At 32.9% G+C, this 7,985-nt stretch overlaps 1 long non-coding RNA gene across 7 annotated transcripts; it reads left to right on the forward strand.

Moving 5' to 3' along the window:
• Positions 1 to 2,468: 2,468 nt before the first annotated feature.
• LOC111894311 (uncharacterized) lies at positions 2,469 to 7,280 on the forward strand. Of its 7 annotated transcripts, none has more exons than XR_002851154.3 (13): positions 2,469 to 2,923; positions 3,056 to 3,116; positions 3,389 to 3,439; positions 3,874 to 4,113; positions 4,229 to 4,346; positions 4,632 to 4,721; positions 4,807 to 4,914; positions 5,025 to 5,761; positions 6,142 to 6,299; positions 6,403 to 6,584; positions 6,700 to 6,791; positions 6,964 to 7,035; positions 7,124 to 7,280. It is a non-coding gene; the product is annotated as an uncharacterized LOC111894311 (long non-coding RNA). The 7 variants fall into 7 exon arrangements; XR_002851151.3 differs by having other exon boundaries at positions 6,700 to 6,778; XR_002851156.3 differs by having other exon boundaries at positions 6,700 to 6,778; positions 6,969 to 7,035.
• The last annotated feature ends 705 nt before the right edge of the window (positions 7,281 to 7,985 follow it).

The following is a 7,985-nucleotide window of genomic DNA, read 5'->3' on the forward strand; positions in this document are numbered from 1 at the left end:
GTCGTTCGGAAACATTATTTTCTTTGGTAGGTTATTATATAATTTTCTAAGATATCATCCCTAATCTCTAAATATTATTAAAAGAGAAACTTTATGACATCATCTAAAACAATATGTGCCGTTGATTGTGTTTTCTTTATAGGTTTTACACCCTTAGACCAATTTTCTTACGTCACCTTGATTAAACAAGAAGTTAACTCATTTGTTTTGAAGCCTCATGCGATGATTTTTAGTTTCCAAAATCAGATTCCGTTACCAATATTAATTTTCATTCGCTATATTAGGAAATTAAATGTAGGAATTGAATGAAAATGATACTTGAATTCTTTTCAAACTTACAACTACAAAATTGGTTCCTTATTAATGTAAACCTCAAATTTAGGCTATATTTCCATTCAAAATTTCTTTCCAAATATATTATATGTTGAAATCTCGGAAACTATTAATTTCAAATTTCAAAAGTTTCGGATATTATTATAAACCAATACACTTTCAAGCATGATGTCTTCTATTTTAAGTTTAAATGAGATTTCAATTGATTACCTGCTAATTTTCAACATATTGACTTGTATATATATTACAAACCTTTTTAATAATCGATTTACACAAACATTATGTCATAATTCCTCGGCAGAAAGCAAAAGCAAAAAACCTTCAACCTTGCCATCAGTCTGATTAGTCGAATAAACGTATTTACTTCTTCCTTAAACCCTTTTAATCTGTAAGTTTGATACTGTTTTCGAATTTATATGTTTTTACTCATTCGTATGGTTCTTTGTTGAATACTTATAATTTGGATGTATAATGTTGTTTTTTTTATGTTGTGTTTTGTTCTTGGTTCCATCTTTTTAATCGGTAACTATGATCCTATTTTCGAAAATAGTAAACTCAATGTTAAAATTGGATGTTATATATAATGAAATTATGATGTTACAAGTGCATGTATACCTTTGTAAGAAATCAATAGACAAGATAAGAGAGGACATGAAATAATATAACCGGCGGGTTGTACAAAAGACATGAACGCCCTCATTAGAAAGTTTTCTTATGTCGCCAGTAGTAACAAAATAAGAATAAGATATATACCTTCTCAACAATTAATGTGAGCTTTAAAGTTAAATATAAGCATGTTATGAAAGATGAAAATAGGCTCCCGTATTCTTTGTTTAAAAAGAATCGGTACCATACATGAGCAGGTAAGAATCCACGGTATAATAGAAGTGTATACTCAACTAGAGTCAGCATTTGACCCTGAAATACCAAAAACGCCTCTCAGAACCTTCTGAAAAAAAATCAGGTATACTTAAGGACCAAAAATGTAATCTACTCTAAACTTAAGTAACATATATATATATATATATATATATATATATATATATATATATATATATATATATATATATATATATATAAATTTTGTTTTTATGCTATACTTTTTTTTTAGTTTTGGTCCAAAGGCAAAATGGTCATTTAAAAAAAAAAACTAACAACTAGGCTGTTAACTTAGGCAATCATAAAAGTTTTATGAAACAGTGAAACAAGGTCAAAAAACTGCAACCTGATTCTTTCAGGGACGAACCAAAAAATCAACTAAACAGAGACCAAATATGTAAATTACTAAAAATAAATGAAAAAACATTTGTCTATAATGACCCCCCCCCCCCCCCCCCCCCGCAGTTTTGAGGTCATGGTGGTGGATTGAGCTTCATCACTTCTGCCTCTAATTTGCTCTTTGCTTTATAGCAATGAATGTTCTTTACTACTACTGGATCATTTCTTGCACGTTCATGATCCATTGATATAATCCCTGTTGTATTTCAAATTCAATAACAAACTGGAATTAATTAATTTCTCATTGAATTTAATAAATTATAAATTTATCTCACTTCCTGCTCATCCAAGTTTTCCCATGCTACAACATCATGAAGTTGATCATATCACATATTTTTCTAAATAAGAAACACTAATATCAACAAAAGAAGCTATTTAATTTCGTAATAAAGTTGAATTAAAAAAATAAGTAAATAAATCAATAAGAAGAGGAAGAACCTTGTATTACCACCATATTTTATGTTTTACCTCATCGTCATATTTAAATCCTCCCATAATTTGAGACATTATGATTAACCAAAATGCAACAATGCTTGGATCTTTCATGCTATCAATAATATGCTGAAACACAAAAACAAATGTCTTGAAGTTTTGGGTGAGATAATTGTTACAAGATGAAAAGGGGTAGCACTACAAGAAAAAGACCCTTTTACGATGTGCAAACCACGACACTCATTGATTTATGTTACGCAAAAGAGAGTGATATTAAAAAAGTGTCGTCTCTTCAAAAAAAATAAGGATTTATGTCATGCATTATTGCGTGCCCTTAGATTAGTGTATCATGTAAAAAAAATAAAAACATGGAGGGCACTTTATCTAAAATTGTGCATCCTCTGTGAATGTCGCTTTATGTTTTACTAAAAATGCGCATTCTTGAAAGCAGGAAATGAAATCCCCAAAAATTAAAACCTCGCGTATTCCATGTGAACCTGCTCCTCTTCCGATTAGCAAGAAAGAAGCCTAGGGTCTTCATCTTCCTCTCTCTCTCTCTCTCTCCCTCTAACCTAAAACCTAACCTGTGATTTCATAGAGATTGTTATTACGATTTAAGAAGCAATGAAGAAGCAAGCATTGATAGTACTACTAAATTCCACAAAATCGCAGGGACTAGGGCTTTTTTTCAAGATCGGAAACACTTGGTGCTCTCTGGCCTCTACAACAATCGATCGACATCTCGCCTCACCTCGCCGGCAACAGCTTTGCTCACTTCTCCTCCAACGACCTTAGGGCTATTTTCCTCCGGCAACCTCAGGCTCATGTGACCTCGTCGGAGACTGCTCAAATTTCCACACCCTAGGCTGACTAAGATATGGTTTGGTTATTTTCTCTTCCTAATGTTTTCATTATTCTATTTCTTTAATTTCTCCTCTATTCATAGCTTTGATTTGGATTTTGGATCTTCTCATCTTCTCCTGTGTTAAACCCTAACTGAAAAACTATGCAGGTTTCAATGGCGATTTCCTTCTCATTCCACGATCCTCACTTCTACTCTCTAAGCATCTCAGGTATGCTTTGTTCCTTCTCCCTTATTTTAATTTTTCTTGTTTGATTTCTTAGGTGTGATATCCTTCCCCCTACTTTTCTGATTCTCGATCCCATTCTGATACATTGTTAGCAGTCACACATAGCACCTCACATACATACTCACATTTAATATTTTGAAAATAAATTCGAGAATATGTTATGGTCTGATGAATTTTTTGTATGTTTATCTTATCCAGGGTATGAAATTTTTGTATTATGCTAAATTACATCTATCATGCTGTTACTTTCTCAGGTTTTATGTTTCTTTTATCACAGCGATTGTTAAAGAAAGTAGTGGCCCAAGGTATGTGGTTGGTTTCATAACTGATTCAATTTTGATGAGTAAATAGGTTAGATTTCATATGGTTGTTTGTTCAGATTGGTATTCATCCTAATTTTCCTTCAATTATGCAACAACTATGATGGAATTTGCTATGTTCCATACTCGGATTATGAATTTATCGAAAAATTGAATAATTAATCTGGAAAAATACAATCTTTGGATGATTTTTTTGTCATCTGTAGATAAGGAATACCGTCTTTGGGTAATTAGTTTATCCATTCTACATGATTATATTAATGGACATATAATTCTCTATTGATTGAACAAAAAACATTGCTTTGTAATGAAACGAGTTAAAAACCAAAAGGGTATATCTAGGAATAAAATTTAAGGTAGGTTTGTCAAGATTGTACGGATAACTGCTGATTGGATAAAAGTCTTTTGATCATGTTCAGGGGCATGAAAAGAAGCCTGCTGCAGGTGTGGATATCAATCTCCATGAAGAAGTTGACTTAGTTGTTGAACATGGAAAACCAGTAAATGACCATAACACCCTTAATCTAAATTTTCCGGACACTGTTGTCCCTGGCATGCCTGAATTTGATCGGAAACTTGGTGCACCTACAAAAAGGTTCAGCCCACCATCAGTAGGGGATTGTTCAACCTTTTCTCATATACCTTTTAATTCGGTTATGGTGCGTGTTTGTTTCGTTGTCAATTCCATTCTTCCTTTTTATTGAAAGACCGAAATACCCTTATTATTACTTTAGATAAAAAAATTTGTTAACAAATTCCATTTTGTTTTATCAGGATGGCTCCATTGGTGACCTTGCAGAAGAAGGTGTATATGTCAATACTAAGAAGAGAGCTTCCTAAGCTTCTAGCATTGTCTTCTGGAACTTGTAGTCATCAATCCTTGGAGAATATTGTAAGCCAACATCTCTCCTTCTATGCTTACTATCATGAACATTTAGCAGGTAAACATTTTGTCATGGCTTGTTAGTTTTTTTTTACCAAAATTAGACAAGGGTAAATTAGTCATTTTTCATAAATTTGATGACTGGACAAAAAGTGTTATAAATCATTGCATTAGGGACTTAAAATGAAAAAAAAAAGATTCCTTTTGGACCGTATTCAAAGAACACAATATAGTACAGGGACCACAAATATAAATTACTTGAGAAGTAGTATTTGATTGCTTGTGTTAATGCAGGTAATACAATTACGTAAAGCAGGTAGTCATCCTCACCTCTTTGCTGGTATAGAGCCAGAACCATATGAAGAGGGTGAACACTTGGTTTAGGTATAAAAAATATATCATCTCTATTTATTTATAAAACAATACAAAATGTTAGTAATAAATTTGAAATCTTTATGATTTCTTTCAGGCAAGTGGCAAACTGGTAGTCTTAGACCAGCTAGTTTAGAAGCTACATACGTCTGGACACCGTGTTCTTCTGTTTGCACAGATGACACATACACTTGATGTCTTACAGGTTTACTTCCTTATCTCTTCATAAAAAAACTGCCAGCTGTCAGCTATGCTTATGTATATCCATCTGTTATTATTTAAACTTAAACTTTTTTGGAAAATTTTGAAATACAGGACTATATGGAGTTGCGAAAATACCCTTATGAGCGGCTTGATGGATCCATCAGAGTTGAAGAGCGGTTTGCTACAATACAGAGTTTTAGCCGAAAGTCCGGAATTGGAAATTCCAATTCCGAAGCTGATTCCGACTCTGCATTTGTCTTCATGATTTCCAGCAGAGCAGGGGGTGTTGGGCTGAATCTTGTAGCTGCTGATACTGTGAGCTTTGCAATACTAACATCTATGGAGCAGGGTGTTTAATTATGATCTTTGCAATACGGAGTTTTCCTAATTTTCACAAAATCAATTAAAAATATTTTAAGCCGTTAATTAAGGACATCAAAATATTATGTCTAAGTGATGACCATACAAGGGGCCTGGGCAAATTTTTTTGGAACTTGAAGATATTATTACCAAAAAAAACATAATGTGATTAGCCTGCAATGTATTGGAAAAAGCGATTGCATGTGCATGGCTTTGAGACAATTCCTTATTTGGGTATCACGTCTCCCACTTAGATTGCAAAAATTTCTGGAACTTGGTTGTTGTTGTACCTATAAGCCGCGAAGGTATATGAATTTTATTTCCAATTACTCAATGATGACTTGTTGTGTTTCAAATTAGATCTCACTGTTATTACAGTATCACCCATTTGATGATACAGGTGACAAGGGAACGAGCATTGAGAAATTGGGTCTTTGATGAAACTGCTGGAAACATTCATAGGGATTTTGGATCTGGCTATCCTGGAGGTGAAATAACTGTTACTGCTTTTTATTATTAAATTAATTCAACAGCCATGAAATGTTATCATATGAATTTTCCTACTGTATCTATGTGATATTGTGATTATTTCATGAATTTACCTGTCTAAGTGTAAAAAGTTTGGGGTTTTGCTACATTTTGTGTTTTCTAAGTAGATTTTTACACTATTATTGGATGAAAATACCCTGCTGTTTGTTTCCTCTATTCTTTATTCTTAAGATGTTTTTGTACAAACAATTTATTGTGTTTTCTAAGCAGATTTCAAGAATGTAAAACAATTTAGGTAATCAGAACTTATGATCTTCATGTGTCTCCTATGTGTTTATATTTTTGTCTAGAACTTAAGCTTTTTCATTGTCAACTTTAGGTAATCAGTGTGCGTCCATTTATGACATTCACCAATAGACTTGGTCAAGATATATATATTTGAAGCTAGGCAGCGAAGATGAACCGAAATTGTTGCGAGCATCTGATGTATGAGTCTTCTTTGTTTACCGTGAGACTGACCAACCTAGCAAGCTACAGGTGATTAAGGGTCCTTTGTGTGTGTATGAGTGTATTTCTTTCATTATACATTTTTTTCTATTTATTATAGTGATATTTTCCTTACATATTGTTTATCTAATAGATCCGTGATGAAGGCACAAAATGGTCATTTCCTGTTCAAATTGAGAAGGAAGACACCATATTTCTTGTTTTGAAGGAGGAAGATGGCACTCCGAAAATTTGAAGGACTGGAATTCGATGTTATGAAGAGGGATCACGTTTCATTGTTATACTCCGTCGTGGACCAAGATATGGCCCCATTAGGTACACACACATCATATAACTTTGTATATTTATCAAAACGAAGGATAATTCAAGAAGCCCACTTTTATTTATTTCCATGCTTCTGCCTTACTTGTGAAAAAATTGTGCTTGACAGGATTGAAAACAGAACAGTTGGAGAAGTTGTTAGAATTTGGCAGTCTGGTTTGAATAATTGTGTGCATAACAGTAATGAGGTTCTACCATTCAGTATTTCCTTATTCTCCTTTAACATTTTTTTCTTTATATCTTCAAACATATAGTTGTAAAAGAACTAACTTTAATAAGGAAAGAAATTAATTGTTGAAGTTTTTGATTGATTAAGTGTCTTGATTGAAACCATTTGTACATGTTTTGACAAGGAGTTGTTGTATCTATTCAGAGTAGGCTTAGAGCAATGGTTACAAGAGATGAGTTCAGAAGAAGAAGAAACAAGGCTGCAACTATAGTTCAGGTACTATGGATGAATTATGTTTGTAAAGTATTTCAAATAATGATTAGAAACAAGGGTGAATTTGTACACATTAGTTAGCTACTTGCAGGTTGATCTTGAATAAGCAAAGGGGCAATGGATTGTATTTTTTGTATCTACTTTGTTTGTAAATTTTTGTTACAACTTCTATTGATTTGTTTTATCTTTCCATGGAACGATTATTTGTATGACATTAAATTTATGCAATTGATTCTATTTTTTGTATATGATATTTTATTTTCTATTATGAAACATTAAATACAAATTTAATTTGAAAATAAGTAAATCTATAAATAATATTTTTTTTAAACATTTAAAATTATGATACGCAAAAATGTGTGTCATCTTCATTTATGACATTGCCTTTCTTGACAGGGGCTTTTCTTGATACGCATTGCGTGTCATTAACACGCGTGTCGTAAGGTTACGACACGCGAATGCATGTCGTCTTTCTTTATGACAGGACATTCCTTGATACGCATTGCGTGTCGTAAACGCGCGTCGTAATTGCGCGTCGTAAATTAGCGTCGTAAATGCGCGTCGTCTCTCTTTATTACATGGCCTTCCTTGACGCGCATTTGCGCGTCGTCTAAGCCTTTTACGATGCGCAATGAGCGTCGTAAAAGGCTGTTTTTCTAGTAGTGTAGAATCGTAATTAGCATTTACCTCATAAGGGTTTTTTGTTTTTTTTTTCATTATGTTGTAAGCTTTGCATGGAGGCTCAATAATCTGCAAAGTAAATAAAACTAAGGGGTGTTTCTTTTTTCCTTCATTAAACTATGTAGTGAATGACTATATGGATAAATTGTTCTATACATAAAGAATGTAGATAAAGATGGAAATAAAAAGCAATGGATTATGAGAAATCACAAAAAATAAGAATCAAACCTAGGAACCAACATCCAACAAAAACTCTACTTTCTTTACTTCAA

The sequence above is a fragment of the Lactuca sativa genome, chromosome 3 (assembly GCF_002870075.4).
Source record: "Lactuca sativa cultivar Salinas chromosome 3, Lsat_Salinas_v11, whole genome shotgun sequence".
In the NCBI taxonomy this organism is placed as follows: Eukaryota; Viridiplantae; Streptophyta; class Magnoliopsida; order Asterales; family Asteraceae; genus Lactuca; species Lactuca sativa.